The following is an 18,801-nucleotide window of genomic DNA, read 5'->3' on the forward strand; positions in this document are numbered from 1 at the left end:
CTTTTCTTTTCTTCCTTTTTTTAATTTTTTTTTGCTGAGGGTTTATTTAGTTACTTGTGTGAGTTTTCTTGACCTTCTTGGTGCAGTACTACATATTAAAATTTTTTCCTGGCATTATTTGTGTTTAGAGTGGGAATGAAATAATTATAACAAATCGTGATACATAGCATTTTTTTGATGAAGTGTGCATTTTATGTGTTAGTTTGATGAAGTTGATTCAGTTTAGTAGTGGGGTTTTGAAAGTTGTTGATATTTGGGGAAATGAAGACTTTTAGCGTGTTAAAATTGTTTTTGGGAGTTCACTACAATGGCAACAATGTAGACTTGGGAACAACTTGTGGAAAATACTAAAGAGTATGCTGCCTAAGCATTATTAATCCAGGTGACTCTGATATCATTAAGACATTGAGGATCCCATGATCTGCATCAGGTCTTAGATTTTGGTCAGTCCTTGCCTTTTTTTTCATTTTTTTTCCTGTTGGGAAGTGAGAAATAGCTAGTGAAGTAAGCTTCCAATGTTTGAAAGGTTCAAGATTATGATATTGGAAGATCCTTTTATGGCACTTCTTGATTGTTCTATGGTGACTTTAAATTTTAACTTTTAGGATGTATCGTATCCCATTTTATGGACAACTTGAATTTTAATTTTATTATTGTTCTCTATTAAAAAAAAAAAAAATGTGCGAAATTCAGATGTAAAGGGAAAAAATAATAGTAGGTCATAGTTAGAAAACATCACATATGTGCATTAATAGAAGTTCACTATTGTGCGGTCTTTGTTTGTTTCACTGTTTTGAAGGTGACACAGCGGTGGTGTTCAAGGAATTTGTTACTGGTTATGATGATGATTTGACGTGCAGATGTTCTTAAGCTTCTATGGTCGAGAGGCCCGCTGTTTTCCTAGTAGCTACGATTTTCTGTTCAACCTTGCAAAGTGGCAGTGTAACCATCTTTTCCCCTATGTTGCCTTCTTGTTTCTTTTTTTCAAGGGATGATGTACCTTAGGACTTTATTAGGCTTAGGTTTTTCATTTTTTTTTTTTTGGGTGTGTTTTGATGGGCTGCTAGCTGGTTTTAGTTCTGTTGTTGTTTCTTTTTTTCAAGGGATGATGTACCTTAGGACTTTATTAGGCTTAGGTTTTTCGTTTTTTTTTTTTTCTTTTTTTTTTTGGATGTGTTTTGATGGGCTGCGAGTTGGTTTTAGTTCTATTGTTGTTTAGTGACATTTTTTATATTTGAATGAGATTGTTTTTAAAGAAAAAAGACCACTATATTTTTGAAGAAAACTAAACAAAGTTATATTTCTATAAATTTGATAAAAAAAATCTGCATAAGTTTAAAAGCAGAACATGCTCATCCCTCAACTAGTAACTTTAGAATATTAGAATGCAGAGTGTGTTTATTATAGCTGCTCTAACATTCTTACTAGTCAAAGGTTTTGTTTATCTATTTTGTTGTCTTTTGTGCTCTTTTTCCCCCCCTCCCCTGAAGCATCAGTTTTTCATTCTCTGCATTTTCTTCAGCTTTTCTCTCTTTTGTGTTATTCTCTCTCTCGCCTTTTTGCTATTTAGAATCACCATCAACTTGATTAATGAGGTCGACGTTTACGCTTTGGTGGCGAACTCTACTCTATTTCTTGATTCCATTTTTTTTGGTGCGTGTTTTGTTCTTGAGAAAGTGTGGGAAAATCGAATGAAAGATTGGGTTGAAAGAGTCTCCATACATTTTCGTTTGCTTATCTTAGTTGGTTGAGTGAATTTTAAAGATAATAATTATTCTCTGTTCATTTGATTTTTATTTTTTTATTTTATTGGTTTTGTTTCCTAGTTGACTGATCTCTCTTTGATTGTGTTTTCTCAAAGTCGTGATCATTTTTCGCCCTTTGTTTTTTTTCCCGTTTGGACTAACAATTTCCTACTTTGAAACTTTTTTCTGAAGCGTTAATTTCTCCATTGGACCAAAATTACTGTTGTACTTTTTCCCTATAAGTTCCTTCAACATGTTCATTATTTGCTTATGGTGCCTTTTTTCTTCATAAATTTGGCGTTTGACTACAGTTCTTGATAGCTATCAGACATCTTTTATATTGATTCTTGAATTTATGATTCTTCAAGTTGCGTTCCCTTTTTCCGATTTTAAGTGTTGTATGACTTTTTTGTTTTGGTATGTTAGATTTTTTTTTTTCAAATTGGTACTAGGAAATAAGTTCATCTATGTAATTAGTGCTTACGCTCCACAAATAGGATTGGATGCGGAAACTAAAGTCAAGTTTTAGGAAGACATGGATGACTTAATGTGTCGTATAAGCAATGAGGATAGCATTTTTATTGGAGCAGATTTCAATGGGCATGTTGGTAAGGATAGGAAAAACTTCGAAAGGATCCATGGTGGTTTTGGTTTTGGAGCTTGAAACGAAGAAGGAAAATCTATTTTGGAATTTGCGTTGGGTCATGATTTTATCATAACAAACACATTTTTCAAGAAAAGAGATTCTCACTTGATCACTTTAAGAATGGGAGGAACTTGAGCTAGATAGATTATTTTCTCACAAGGTATAGAGATCGTTCTCTATGTAAGAATTGTAAAGTAATTCCTGGAGAAGTACTAGCCACCCAACATAGGTTAGTGATCTTAGATGTGAGCATTAAACTTTACCATAGAAGGACTAAGATAAACTCGTTGGTGGCATTTGAAGGGAATAAAGCAATTGACCTATAAAGAGAAGTTGTTAGATGAGGCTACTTGGTCATATATATGTGATGCAAACACTATGTGGGATGCCATGGCCAGCTGCATTAGAAAAGTGGCAAAGGCTATTAAGACCCCCAGGGAAAGAAACCTGGTGGTGGAGTGAGGAAGTTCAAAAAGCTATTAAGACCAAGAGGGATTTATATAGAGATTTACCAAAGCGTAAGGATATTGAAACTTTTAATAAGTACAAAGAAGCGAAGAAAAAAGCTAAGGGAGCAATTGGTAAGGCTCGTTCTACTTACTTAGATGAGGTATATAAGAAACTTGGGACTAGAGCAGGAGAAAAGGATATATATGTTAGCTAGGATAAGAGAAAGGAAGTGTCGGGACTTAAATCAAGTGGGGTGTGTTAAGGATGATACAGATCAGATTATGACAAAAGATAAAGACATTAGGGAAAGGTGGAGGAGTTACTTTGAGAAGCTTTATAATGATGATCATGCGATAGAGTTTGACGATCTTAGGTCACAAGGAGAACCTAATGTGATATATATAAGAGGAATCAGAGTCTCGGAAGTTAAAACTGCACTACGAAAAATGAAAATGGGGAAGGCATGTGGGCCATATGATATTCCAATGGAGGTTTAGATAGCGTTAGGAGATGTTGGAATTGTGTGGCTCACTAAGCTTTTTAATGAGATACTAAAGAAGAAGCATATGCCTGATGCATGGAGGAAAAGTATTCTTATCCCCATCTTCAAGAATAAAGGAGATGTGCTGAATTGTAACAATTATAGGGGCATAAAATTAATAAGCCACACTATGAAACTTTGAGAGAGAGTATTGAAAGGAGATTAAGGGCCACAACTACCATCTCAGGTAACTAATTTACCTTCATGCCAGATAGATTAACCACGGAAGCCATTTTTCTTCTTAAGATGTTGATGGAAAGGTACAGAGAAGTCAAGACGGACTTACACATGGTCTATAGATTTAGAAAAGGCATATGATAGGGTGCTGAGGGAAGTTTTATGGTGGGTGCTAGAAAAGAGAGGAGTGCATGTGAGGTATATCAAGGTAATTAAGGACATGTACGATGGGGTGGTCACGAGTGTGAGAACTGCTGGAGGTTACATGGCAGAGTTCCCCATTCGGCTCGGCCTTTATCAAGGATCTGTTCTTAGTCCTTATCTTTTCACCATCGTGGTGGATGAGCTGACAAGAGAAATCCAAAGATAGAGTTCCTTGGTGTATGCTTTTTGCGGACGATATAGTTTTAGTTGATGAACATAGGGAAATAGTTAACCGTAAGTTAGAACTGTGGAGACATACTTTCGAGACGAAGGGATTTAAGTTAAGTAGGACGAAAACTGAATACATGCATTGTAGGTTTAGTAACTCAAGTAATCAGAGTGATGGAATTTCTTTAGATGGTGTGGAGATTGAGGCTTCTAGAAAGTTTAGGTACCTTAGGTCTATAGTGCAGTATGAAGGAGATATAGAAGATGATATTCAACATAGGATTAATGCATGGTGGGTTAAGTGGAAGAATGCTACGGGAGTTTTATGTGATGATAAGATGCCTATTAAGTTGAAAGGAAAGCTCTATAGGATTGTAATCCGCCCAGCTATGTTATATGGTAGTGAATGTTGGGCCATTAAGAGACAACATATATCTAAGATTAGTGTTGCAGAAATACACATGTTAAGATGGATGAGTGGCCATACGAGAATGGATCGCTTAAGGAATGAAGGTATTCATCATAGTAAAGTATGTGTAGCGCCAATAGAGGATAAGGTGCTTGAAGGCTGCTTGAGGCGGTACGAGCATGTCCAACGTAGACCGCTAGAAGCACCAGTTCGTGCTTATGACATTCTTATACCTAATACTAGGAGAAGGAAGGGTAGACCAAGAATTACGTGGACCGAAGTAGTTAGGAAAAACATTCTAGATCTAGGCCTTCAGGAAAGTTTAGGCCCCGTTCATTTCACCAATTTGAGTTTAGAATTCGAGTTTTGTTATAGTAAAAAGCTCTCAGAAAGAGTCACATCTAACTTTTTTGCTACAGTAAAAAGCTCTCACATAAAATCACATCTCAACTCGAACTAAAAACTCGAATCAACGAACTAAACGGACCCTTAATTTCGAACAGTGCTGCGTGAAAAAGTGAAATTCATATAGCCGACTTCAATTAAGTTGGGATTAAGGCCTGTTGTTGTATTAGATTTTTAGATGCTTCAATTTCAGAGTTAGAATTGGTGTGCCATTGATTTTGGGCACACTCATTAAGACGACAATACTCGTTTTACCCCATAAGGTGCACATGTTTTGTTTGCATGTTTGTGTTTTTGTTTGCATGTTTGTGTTTTTGTTTGTGTTCTGTGCGTGTAATTTCTACTATGCATTGAGATGTGATTGAGGTGGTTTGAGAAGAAAACAGAGATGGATGTGTTTGGGAAAGGGGAGATATGATGGGAAAATTTGCTGGCGAAAACTTTCTGCTTTCCTTTGACTTTTTATAATGTCGTTCTCAATTTGGCTCTACAAAGCTGTAATGATTCACTGCCTCTCTAGTTTTTTGGAGGGGTTCGGCTTCAAAACCATCTGATTGTTTGCATAATTGGTCTTTCAATTTTACGTTCAAAATATACACCACCATGGGGCATGCCATTGCCTGCTTCCTATTTCCATATGATTATCGAAGGTCCTTCCTGGTTTGGATCATTGTCTCTCTCTGTTTTTTTTTTTTTCCCCTTCATTTCTTGTGAAATTGGTTTCTGTATAAGAGAGTTAGGAGTGGTATTTAACTAGTGAAAGTATTAGGAAGTGAACCCGTTTTTGGTATTCTGGTTTAAGAAGAAACAAAAAGGCTCACTTTTTTTTTTTTTCTTTTTCTATCTCCCTTTTTCTTGTTTTTATCACTAAGTTTCAACCTAAGATGTATTTTTCTTTCATAACAGTTAGGCATTTTAATTGCAAAAAAACATGGTTACAAAATTTCTTTTCTAAAAGCTACATCATTTATATAGTGTGTGAAAGATTGATGCTTGCATTTGTTTCTACTGCAAAAACTCTAAAACCAAGTCTACAAACCTAAACTCCATAAAAGCTGCTACTTTGTAATTGTCTAACAGGTTCACAAAGTTTGGTGCATCAGTTTTTCATAGACCTACTGAAGGCATGGCATTAGCTGATGCAAGGTTTAGATAGAATAGCGGTGCTTTCTTTAACTATTACATGACAAGTCAATTAACATTCTTTATTCTATTTTACGATAAATTCTCTTTTAACTTTTGTCTTTTGTCACTTGCAATATATTTTATACGTTTTTCTCTTGAGATGTTTAATTCTTAGTTGTCATTGTGGGAAATAAAATGCAGATGTTGCTACAGGGAACTATCTTCAATTAATTATCTAAAGACTTTCTTTCCTGGTAGGAAGTCTTCAGGCATCTGGGAATATATGTTGCATCAATTACAAAGAGTTTCAAAGGTCGTCAAAGACACTTGTTTTCAGTATGTTAAGTTGATTGAGTGTGATTATATTTTAAAGATTATATTGTTTGTCCTCGTTCTAGCTCTTTTGTTGTTTTTCGCATTATAAATTCCTAATGAAAGTATTTAAAATCAGTTTAAAAAAATTAATTCAAGAAAGTCAAAATTAATCTTTAAATAAACATTTTTAACAACTAAAAAAAAATGTCAAAACACTGCATTCAACTTTAGCATTGAGGGTCACACGTGGGATGCACGTGGATTTCAACACGTTTTTCATTAAGTGTTTACTCCCATTTCTTGTTTTCGTCAAGTATATTTGTTGATTATTGTCATTGGTTTTTAGTTTACCTGAATGTTGATCGTTGAATAAGATAAGATGCATTTTTGTTGCAAATTGTTACCGTTTTCTCTCTCTCCCCCGCTCTCCAACTGCTATATTTAATATAGTTCTGAACTTTTATGAGCTGTTAATTGAAAGTTTGTTGATATGATATGAGTTAGACAGAGTTGTACCTTACTAAGCTCATTTTATTAGTTCTTTTAAGAGAGAGTTGATAGTTTTGTTGCTCTTCGTATTTTAATTAAAAAAATATGACTGCAAATGTTTTGTTCTTGGCGTGAAATTTCCTTCGTTTGTAGTAATATTTTTTGATCCAATGTGTGCCATGTGTGCTTTAGGTGGGGTTGCGCATGATTAGTGTTGCAAGAATTTAAGAAATAGTTTAACTTTTGTATTCATAAAACTTCTCAGAATGGCATTAGTTTTTTGTTCGAGGAGAAACTTGAGCGATTTTTGAATAGGTTAGGACCATAATTGCTTACTGCCGCAATATCTTGTAAAATCCTAACTTTTGAGCCTTTTGCACATATGATTTGACGGTTTCTTAAAGGTATATAGTCGTAGGTATTATGTTATTTAGTTACTTGCTTGTTATGAACATTATATCTTAACTGTTGTTCTTGTTTTAAAATAGATGATTTCCTAGTAGTTCCTTCTGTAATACGGCGCCTTATGTCATTAAAATCTATTATCCATATTCTATTACTCTTACATAGATTTGAGTCCCTGTAGTTCCTATCTATAATTCTCAGTCACTGCAAATCAGTTTTACAATGTTCTTTTATATTCATGTTGTGTAGTTGTTTACTATGTGTGATAGTGATAAAGGTGTCACCTCCTTTGCTTAGGAAAAAAATAAAATATTGTTAGATATAGCCTTTGGAAGCAAGGTTTGCCTTTCTTTTATTAACTTTTTCATCCTAAAATGAAAGACAATTCTAATTTGCATATGAGTCATTGTTTTTGCCTTCAAGGCTAGTTTTTTTTTCTCTATAATTGTTGTCTAGCTGATCTCATAATAATATATTGAGAGGACGCATAGGTACTTCTTTTTATTTAATTTCTTAATGATCAAATTGGACGTGGAAAGTGAAATAAACATGAAAATTGCAAATGCCTTCCTTTTGTGGAGTTTCTTTGGCTACCGAGCAAGCAGGTTGAGAAAGTTTTGGCTCGCATAGTTAGAATCATGTGGCTGCCATTCTTTAAGCAAATTAGGCAACCTTACTTCCAAGATATAATCTATCCCTTGTCTTCAATCCTCATAACTTGTGTGAACAATCACTAAAAAAATAATAAATTATGTTATCAGGGAAGTTCTTATTCAGCTTGTGTTAACAGTTATTGTTTCTGTTCTTTGGTTTATTACACACCCCTTGAATTGATTTGTTTTACTTTTCCTCAACTATTTTGATTTTATACTCCTTGATATACATAAATGACACTATTTCCTATATTTGGATATTCATTTTTTCATGACCAACACTAAGGCAAACAAGTCAACTTCCCTATGATATTCTCGTACGTTTTTGGTCATGCCTCTATTGTAATAACTTGGAAGATTGTCTAATTCTTTTTATTAGCAGTACTTGCATCCATTTTTCTTCTTAAGGTATGCGGGTTGCTCAGTACAACAACAACAACAAGCCTTAATCCCATCTATGCAGGTTGCTCAGTATGCTCCTTTAATTTCATACTATTTTTTCAATCTCATTTGTCTTGGTGAAAAAAGAGAAACTGTATTTGACAATAATATACTTGTTAGATTTTGGTGTAAATGTATTTGTTTTTTGAGATATAAGGTAGATCACGCTCCCAGTGTTTTTGCTAATGAGCACACTTTGTCTGTGAAAATGGAACCTTTTGTTGAATTTTCTCATAGCATGACCGGGAATTGATTCTCTTTCTTGCTTTTCTTTTTTAGCATAACGGTAGCTTATGATGCTTCTTTTTTAAATATATCAATTCTACTAATTATATTTATTTATTTTCAACATCATAGCCATATCATGTTTAAAAATAAATTCATGTTTTTCCTTATAATTTGTTATAAATGAAAATAAAAATAGCTAAAATCTATTTTTATAAGTGAAATTCAAAAACTCAAATTATTTTTGATTGTCCACTTGTCTCTCTATATTTTGATGGACAAGGAACCTGTTATTTACGGCTTTTAAGATGACGCTGTCTAGAAATTATTACATGAAGGTGAGATCTTTGCTATATATATATATATATATATATATAACTCTCTCTCTCTCTTTCTAGGGTTTTTTTTTTATCAGATATGATATTTTTCTCCTTTATGAAGGTTGTTTCTCCTCCTTCAATTGGGTATGCTTCTTTCTTCTTTTTTTTTTTCTTTTTCTTCTTTTTTTTTTCTTTTTTTTTTTTTTTTCCGCTTGGTTTTTTTGACTTTTTCAAAGTTATTGATGAGGTTTTTTTTTGGAAGGTTATTGTTGAGTCGGTTTAATTGCAATGACTGGTTGAAAGTAATGATGGCACTATAATGTATAGTTGTTATAGCTAAGACCATCTGTATTTATAGACTTTTTTTGTTCTTGTTTTCTTTTTGCTCGACTCCTTCGAATTTAAACGTGACTGGAAGATGATTGAAGCATTTGTTCTACAAAAACAGTTAGGTACTATTTTATCCTATATGTAGAGAAAAGTGCACCTCTACCATTGAATTTTGAAAGTTCCTTTTTAACTTCTCTTGATGAAGTCATGGTCCCTTGTTGGACACTGTATTAACTATTATAGTATAATGTGTATTTAACTTAGAAATCTTGTGACTTAGTGGAGGAAAAGTCCCCATTGTTCTTTGTCTCTCAACTGGTGTGTTATGTGCAGAGAAAATTCAGAAACAACTTGATCATTTATTCATGCATTGCAAGATGGCTCAGAGTCCTTAGGGAAAAGTTTTTGCAGCAGTTAAACTGAAGTGGTGCTTTCTAGCCCAAAGTTGTGCTATTCTGGTGGAGGTTTTGGGGTTTCGGAAGAGGGAAGAAGGCTCAAACCATACGGAGAGTAATGCTTTCAGCTGCTCTTTGGGTAACATGGAATGAGAGAAATTATCAATGTTTTGAAGAGTGAGATGGTTGTTGAAGACTTATTTGAGAAGGCAAAATACCTTGCTTCTCTGTGGGCTGCAACAGATGCCATTGTCTCTGATAATATTAGGTTGGAGGACCTTCTGAGTTCAGATGTTGGTGGTGTTGTTATGTAATCTTGTTTTTTAATATTTTTTGGTTTTCTTTTTGCTTTGTGGATGGATCTGTCGTCCATCTTTAATACTTTCTGTACTCTTTGTTCTGCGTTTGTTTTTTAATATAATTTTCACTTGTTTCTTATTAAAAAAAAAAACATGTATTTGCAATACTTTATTTGTTGGATCCATAACCTAACAGCTACATGAAAATCTTGTGCCTGCTTTCGTTTAACATTATATTTGTTTTTGAGGTTTTAGTTTTTGCTATGTTTTTACTACTTTTGTGTACTTCGACAGAGACAGATACGCAGCCATACATAGAAGTGGTTTCTGAATGTTCAAGAGAGTGGGGCCAATGAACAAGTACCTCCCCCTTAGGCATTTTTGTTTCATCCTTTGCTACAGGATGCTCCATTTTATTTGTTTTCCTTTTTTTAGGTCTTATATTTCTAATTGACAAAATTCATTCTATTTAACTTTGTAGATCACTACAATACGAAACGTGAGAAGTGAAAAGGCAAAAAGCTGGCGATTCACGGGAAGAGGAAAGCTAAGGAGTGATAGAGAAAAGTTGTGGCTTGATAGGAAGTAAGAGAGCAAAAGGAGACAAATAATTGATGCAAAATTTTGAACAATAGATGTGAGGTTTCTCTTGGCTCTTTTCAATTGTTTCTTCTTGATTTTCTCTGATGGCTTCTCCTCCTCATTCTTTCCGCATTCTGATGGGATAAGGACAGTGCCTTCAACAAACTGGAAGCATTGGCCTTCAAGTTGGTTGGAATTGACAATCCATGAATTGTCAAAGTACTAAACAACAAGAAATGAAAAAAAAGAAAAGAAAACAAATTAAAAGAGTTCATCAATTTGGGCTTTTAAAGGAGTCCATCATCGAAGAGAAACTTATGATGTGGAGGTGAGATCTCTGCCCAAAAAAGAAAAAAAGAAAAACTTTCCTTATGTCTCTCTGTCTCTCTCTTTTTGTTATATACTATTTATATGTTATTTTATTTTTCAGATGAAATTACAATGGATCTAAATGGTTGAAATGTTAACTGAATCCCTTGTTAATCCTGCTTGAACTGATTGTAGTAATCTATGGGAGAATTGTAATTTTTCCCGCATATTTTTGAAATTTAGGATATTTCATTGAGTTAAAATGTCGATGGGAGTGTTTATCATTACAAAGTGTATTTTGTAACGTATAATGGCAGAAGGATCCAAATTGTTGTGTTTTAATGTAGGTTTTACTCGTTGAGAAGTATAGTATAGCTTATAATTGCATAAGCATCCAACCATCTGTTATTCTTTTGTGAAGAATAGTTACCTATCATCTTCTTTTAGGTTAAGTATTGCATTTCTCTTGTCTTCCTCGAAGTGAGTTGTACGAAACATTTAGTTGATGTCCTGATTAATTTCTTTTCAATCTTCCCACAAATAAATAGTAACAACAGGAAGTACGTGATATAAGAAGTTAACAAAAATATTACATTCATAGGTTATTCCGTTATAGCTTAGGTTGCTAGATGAATTTGGTGCTCTAACATGTATCCTTTTTTTTTTTTTTTTTTTTCATTTTATCTTAAGAAAACTCATTTTATCCTTAATAAAACCGTCCCAAGTTTTATTATTAGATTATAATAAAGTAATCCAAAAATATTCTACAGCAAAATGAGAGTTTTTTCTTTTCTTTTTAGTTGTTTCATTAAGACTTGGTTAGAGTTCATCGAAAAAAAGAACGGATTTGTTTATTGGTTTTTTAAGTGTTATTAAATTTAGATTACTTTTATAGTATTTCTTATATTCTATTCTCATGTTAATTTTATTGATATTATATGTCATTTAACAAATATTTTTCTTTCATAAAATTACAACAAAATGTCATTATAGCTAAGACATTATAAGATAAATCACAACGCATTCACTGTCTTCTTAATCTTTTCTCAACGAAAATATCCACAAGTTATTTTCAAAATGAACTTCAAAAGGAACCGAAATTTTTTGAGCAAAAAAAAAAAGAAAAAAAGAAAAAAGGAAACAATAATTTAACTTTAATTTAGAACTCACAATTAACTAAAAATGTACGGCACTGTTCAACTTATGCAGAACGCGCGTGGCGTTGCAGCATGCAAGTTATGTTTTTAATTTTCTTCTTCTCTCTATAATTGTCGTTACGCCTTCTCTTGTGCTACGTTTTGTTCGCCATTTCTATATATTGTTGCTTTTTTCTTATTGTTTTGGACTTTGAATTTGAAGAGTTGAGTTTTTAGGGCATTGAGTTTCCTCAAGGTGTCCCTAAGCAGTTGCTTTTCCAGTTAGTTGCTTCGGACCTTGTTCCTTATAGTCTTGCTCAGGGATGATAATTCCACACTTATTTGTCCTGTTGTGCTGTTCCTTTGAGAAATTTTCAGGTTCAACTATTGTTATCCACAATTATATTAACTATCCATTGTAAAAAATTTCATACCACTTTTTTTTTTTTTTCGTTTCTCTCTATCTCTCTCTCCATTTTCTCTCTCCATGATCTCTCTCTCTCCTCGCCGTCGCTGTGGAGTGACGACGTTGTGAACTACTTCTCAGGACGAACTCCATCCAAGCGTGTCGTGTTATACTTCTTTCCCGGCCAAACCTTTGTCCAAACGCCTTCATAAACTACTCGCTTCGGAGAGGTCGGATCTGGCAGCTGAGAGGGCAGATTGCGATGAGGGAGTAGATAAAATGGCAGTAGAGGGGAGAGAGAGAGATCCGGCACGGTGGTGATTGAAAACGTCGGCAGAGGAGGTGCGTGAGGGTTGGATTATTGCGGCTGTGGCTGGAGTTTGGAAGCGAAACTGAGGCCGTGAGCGACGGCGTTGCCGGGTTTTGTAGATTGGAGGCTGGCGAGTCGTTTGATGTAGGCGGTGGCAACCGGAGACGTCGACGCTGTGGTGATTGGCGGTGGCCTGTGTGCCGCGTGGGGAGGTTTCTGTGTTTTTGTTGTTTATTTTTTTTTCTGCTCAACGTGTTGTTATGTAAAAAAAAAAAAAAAAAAAAGAAGGGAACAAAAATTTTGCGTTTTTTGTGTGGATTCTTTTTTTACACAAATTTTGTGTGGATCCTCTTGTTTTGAGAAAAAAAATAACCTATAGAACGTAAAAGATAACATAGGACATTAAAAGATTTATAAGATATGAAAAGATAAATTAAAGGATATAAAAATATATGAATTTAAAAAATAATAGCAGAAATAAGATATTGTTACGTTTTTTATGGTTTTTTTGAAAAATTTTCCTTTTTCCTTTGTTTTTGTTTTTCGTTTTCTTCTCTATTCTTTCCGTTGTGTTTTCGTTTTGCTCTGTCTTTTCCTTTTCTTTCACCTTGTTAGCCTTTCTTTGTGCTCTCCTTCCCTGCAATAACAAATGCCATGATTCTTTGCCAAAAAAGTTTCGCTCTTTGTCCAAAATAAAACTCTTTTCGTGGGTGGATTTTTGACAGCTGTAACTTTTTTCTTTGATGACCGTTCTTTCTCATCTATCTATATATTTCCTCCTCTTTCTCTAAGCATTTGGATGGAAGTCTACTAGTTTAGGCTTGTAAGAGGAGGCCATTATTGAAGAGAAATTAGATGCGAGACCTTTGCTCAAAAAAAAAAAAAAATCGCTCTCTGTTTTTGGATTTTTGATCTTCTTATTTTTCATGACTTATTCCAAGTCTTTCGTCTAAAAATTTCTCTTTACGAAAAAAGAAAACAAAAAGAAAAGAAACTAGCTGTCCGACACCGATATAGTTGAAGAATTAAGGCATTAAATTATTTCAAGAAGCATCCGATAGAGAATGTGGTTGGAGAAGACGTGATTGGGATTGACGAGAAAGAAGAGATTGATGATAACTGGGTGAAGGAGATTAACAGTTTAGAGTAGGAAAGATTTTAATTTTTATCAGGGTCCAAAGGAGATTAACAGTTTAGAGTGGGAAAGATTTTAATTTTTATCGGGATCCATGTTGATTTTCTTGTTTCTAAAAGTTGTGACAGGTAAAAATAGATTAATTATTCCTGTCCCGAGAATTCTGTTTATTTAAATTTCTTTTTCAAAAAATTTAAGCTACAATGGCTCTCTGAAGCATTGCTTGTAGTGATACGAGGTCTTTGTATTACTTACCAATGGCTGATTGAATGGAACTTGTATGAAGGACGTTGAATATTTTGTAAATATATCCCTGAGAATGTCAGTGTATATCTAAATACTCAGTAAAATTGTGAAGAAAAAAAAAAGGTTGATACTAGTTGTGGATGTTTTTTTTTTTGGGAGTCTGTACTGTGTGACTCCCAATTTCTAAAGCATCGGTTGAACACTTTTTAGAAGCTCTTAGATTAGAATATTATTAAAATTGAGATATTAAAATATTTATATTACATTTGAATTGAAATATTAAAATTTTTAACTTTTTTAACACTAAAATTAATACAATCGTCATTAAAATATGATATATTATAACAACTTTATAAATTTAGAGAATAATTTATTAAAATTAAAAATTTAAAAGGCGTTAAACTATGATAAATTTAGGAAGTAAATGTGCTAAAAATCTTTTTTATTATGATGGACCCACCTTTTTCTTTTTTCTTTTATTTTCCACGTATCCTCTGTCATCTTTTACTCTTCCCTCATCCTTCACTTCCCTCCGAACGTCATTTTTTATGACATAGCCACCACTCATTTGAGCAAATCATCATCCACGTGGCAAAGCTTGTTAGACTTTTTTTAATTAAAATTAATAAAGTCTTTCTTCCCATTATCCATCTTAAAACCGCCGGCCCTAATAAGTGAAAAGCTCATAATGAAAGTGCGATCGTTTGAAGATATCAAAAGTTGAAATCTGATTCAGTTGGAGAAGTCATGAGAACCAAAAAATTAACTTTTCTAAAGATTATGAATAACTTCATCAAATCAACAAGAAAAAATCCAAAAAAATTGAAAAAGAGGCTCCTAAAAATAGAAGCAGATAGAAACCGATCTTTTCTCAATACTAATATATTTCTGATTTGGATTATTTTGCTGGATGGAATAAAGGATTTGAAAAGGGAGTGAGAAAAGTGTTTCCCTTTTTTTTTTTTTTTCCTCCCGGTTTTCTCCATGAGTGAGAAAGGCTTCTTAGTTCTCTTCGTTGTGCCTGTGGAGGTATAAAGCTTGTAAATCCCATATTGTTGAACAATACGCATTGATTTGTAGAACTCATCTGTTATACCCATATGGAAAACATCATTTTTTTGAGTGAAAATCTTGAAACAAATTAAAATTAATAGGTTAATATTTAAGAGAAGTTAATAAATAATGCAACTTGGTGTAAATTCGGATTTATAACCATTTAAAATTTCAAAAATTCCTTTAAATGAAATTTCTCTACCTCTTGAGCAACCCTATTATTGTGCGTCTTTCTCCCTCTCTCTCCCTACTCATTATCTTCTCTCTCATATACCCTACTCTCTTCCCTTTCGCTCATTGTCATTGTTTGCCATTCACTTACAGTTGTTGTCCGCCTCTGTAACTCTCTTTTTTCCCTCAATCTCACTGTCGTTGTCCTCCTTCACCACTCTCTCTCCCTATCTCCCATTGTTGTTGTACATAGTAAATATGAGAATATCTGAGATTTATTAAATTAGAATCACTTAAAAAAGAAAAGTATTAATTCTAATGATAAATCTTGGATATACTTGGTAAATTCAGGATTTACCAAGTTAGCATCACTTGAAAATAACAGTATAAGTTAGCATCATTTTTTCAAGAATTATATAAATTCTAATGGTAAATTCTATATATACACTGTAAATCCAGGTATATACTTGGATTTAGCAAGTTTTTTTATTTATTTTTATTTTAGCTAAGAGTAGGAATTACCAAATTAGAATTACTTGAAAAGGAACAATACAATTCTAATGGTAAATATCCAGAATTTACTAAGTTATCATGTATAAGCTCTAATGGTAAAAGTTAGCATGTTCAAACTCTAATAGTAAATCTTGAATATACACGATAAATTTAAGATTTATCAAGTTAATATCACTTTTTTAAGAACAGTACAAATGCTAATGGTAAATCCTAGATATAATTAGTAAATCTAGGATTTACTAAGTTAGCATCACTTATTTAAGAACCGTACAAATTCTAATAGTAAATTATGGATATACATGAGAGAGTTAGAAATATAATAGAGTGAGAACAAAGAATAAAAGATTGAGAAAGAAAGGAAAGGGGAAAAATAACAAGAAAATAGTAAAATTATAAAATTAAAAATTGAAAATGTGAAATGACCTATTAATTTTAATACATTGGTAAATTAGTCATTTACTTCCATAAGTTCTAAATGTAGGTCGCCTATTTCCTATAATTTTGCTTTTCTTTAAGCCTATGAATAACAAGTTATAATAGAGAATATGGAAAATGGAAGGGAAAGAAAAACTAGAGAAGTGATGGTAGGGTCCACAAAAGATAATTTTAGCGTCTGTTTAGTTCATAGATTTGAACAGAGAAATTTAAATAGAAATTTAAATTTTATAAAAGAAAGGAAAATTGTAGGAAATAGGCCAAGATTTAAAAGTTATGGAAATAAATAGTCAATTTACCAACTTATACAAACTAATAGGCAATTTTATGTTTTTAATTTATCATTTTTCGAATTTACCCCTTTCTTCTATTTTAATTTTCATTTTCCATAAATCCTGAGTTTACCCTCACAATTTACAGTCATTTTATTATAAGGTTTCAAGTGAAGTTAACTTGGTAAATCCTAGATTTATCACGTAAATTCTGAGTTTATCATTTAAGTTGATAACCTTTTCCTTATAAGGTTCCAAGTGAAGTTATCTTGTTAAATCATGAATTTACCACACTTTATCATTAAAGTTGATAACCTTTTCATTATAAGGCTCCAAGTGAAGTTATCATGGTAAATCCTGGATTTACCACGTAAATCATGATTTTACCATTATAGTTGATAACCTTTTCCTTATGAGGTTCCAAGTGAAATTATCTTGCTAAATCCTGGATTTATCACGTAAATTCGGGATTTACCATTAAACTTGATAACCTTGTCATTATAAGGTTCTAAGTGAAGTTATCTTGTTAAATCTTGGATTTACTATGTAAATCCTCAGTTTGCTATTAAAGTTGATAACCTTGTCCTTATAAGGTTCCAAGTGAAGTTATCTTGGTAAATCTAGGATTTACCACGTAAATCCTGAGTTTACCATTAAAGCTGATAACCTTCTCCTTATAAGGTTCCAAGTGAAGTTATCTTTGTAAGTCCTGAATTTACAATTAACATTGATAACCTTTGCATTATAAGGTTTCAAGTGAAGTTATCTTGCTAAATCCTGAATTTACCACGTAAATCTTGAGTATACCGTTAAAGTTGAAAACCTTTTCCTTATAAGGTTCCAAATGAAGTTATCTTAGTAAATCCTGGATTTACTATTAAAGTTGATAACCTTTTCATTATAAGGTTTCAAGCGAAGTTATCTTAGTAAATCTTAGATTTACCACGTAAATCCTGAGTTTACCATTAAAGCTGATAACCATTTCCTTATAAGGTTCCAAGTGAAGTTATCTTGATAAATCCTGGATTTACCACGTAAATCCTGGGTATATTATTAAAGTTGAAAACCATTTCCTTATAAAGTTCTAAGTGAAATTATCTTGGTAAATCCTGAATTTACCACTTAAATCTTTGATTTACCATCACAATTTACAGCCTTTCCATTATAAGGCTTCAAGTGAAGTTATCTTGGTAAATCCTAAATTTATTGCGTAAATCTTGAGTTTACCACGTAAGGAGAGCGAAGAGAGAGAGACGAGTATGACCGAGAGTAGAGTTTTGAGTGGGCAATTCTCATCTAGCGGGCATTTGATATGCAATAATCCTGAGAGTGGGAATGAGAATCTTGCAGATTTCTATATTTGGTAGAAGAATTGAGATTTTTTTATTCCCGAGAAAATCAATCCTATGAGATTCACTTTACCTTAAAATGGGGTAATCTCACTCCCACCCAATATGGTGTTATTCATGTTCTCAGGAATGTGATTACTATACAAAACTCAAGAAATTTACGACTTAAACAAAAGAAAAGACAAATATAATCAAAATTCATTCACTGTTCAAAACCCCACCAAGACCCAAGACACTATCGCATATCGATCACCATTGGCCCTACCTCGCCGGCCTCCGGCCACTGTTGAATCATATTTATGGGAATCTCACCAAAATACCCAAACTCACAACCCACCCACACCACCATCACCATAGATCTTGACTTGCCCAGCACCACCACCAAACTTGCAGACTCATCCCCAATACTCATATGTTGGCTGCCAGCCATCGCCTCCCCACCCCCATGGCTCCCGTCACCGAGAAAGACCACGTCGTAGGCCCCCTTCTCCCTTCAATCGCATCCTTTCTGTGTCAGCCTAAATTTGATTTGAGTTTGTGAGAGTAGCCATTTTTTTCCATTGTTTTTTGGTTTACATAATTTTAAATTGATTCTAACTATTTATTTACATTTTTTTAATATTTTATATTTGAAAAAAAAAACTAAGACATGAAAACCATAATAATCTGTTTAAGAAATTTCACTAGCAAAAGTATTTAATAAATTATAATTAATTTTAAAATTGTTGATTATATAAGAAAATTTATATTATTGTGCTTAACCAAACACAGTAAAATGATATTCCGACGTAGATTCTGACATGTTATTATACGTAATAATGCATGTTTCTTGAAAATTATATTACCCTCATCACTTTTCTATTAATATAATTTATATTGATTACTGCATACCAAAAGCCTGCTAAAAATATTTTTGAAGATTCATATGATTGTAAATCCAAATTTACCTCAAATAAACCTATTTACTAACTTTTTTAAAACTTTAACCTATTAATTTTAATTTCCTTTAAATTTTAACTTATTTCTTTTTTTTTTCTAAAAAAAAATATGTTGAGTCTCACATTATTAAAGTATGAGCTTAACATGTGGATTTATAACTAGATCCTAACAAAATACTATTACAAAATTGTTTGGACCGCAGT

The 18,801-nt window shown here is 32.9% G+C and overlaps 1 long non-coding RNA gene across 1 annotated transcript; it reads left to right on the top strand.

The window, feature by feature from the left end:
• Positions 1-9,394: 9,394 nt before the first annotated feature.
• LOC112090555 lies at positions 9,395-12,706 on the top strand. Its single transcript, XR_002901700.1, has 5 exons — positions 9,395-9,711; positions 10,037-10,102; positions 10,224-10,379; positions 10,477-10,652; positions 12,317-12,706. It is a non-coding gene; the product is annotated as an uncharacterized LOC112090555 (long non-coding RNA).
• Positions 12,707-18,801: the final 6,095 nt, after the last annotated feature.

This window comes from Morus notabilis, unplaced genomic scaffold, assembly GCF_000414095.1.
Source record: "Morus notabilis unplaced genomic scaffold, ASM41409v2 Scaffold3402, whole genome shotgun sequence".
NCBI lineage: Eukaryota > Viridiplantae > Streptophyta > Magnoliopsida > Rosales > Moraceae > Morus > Morus notabilis.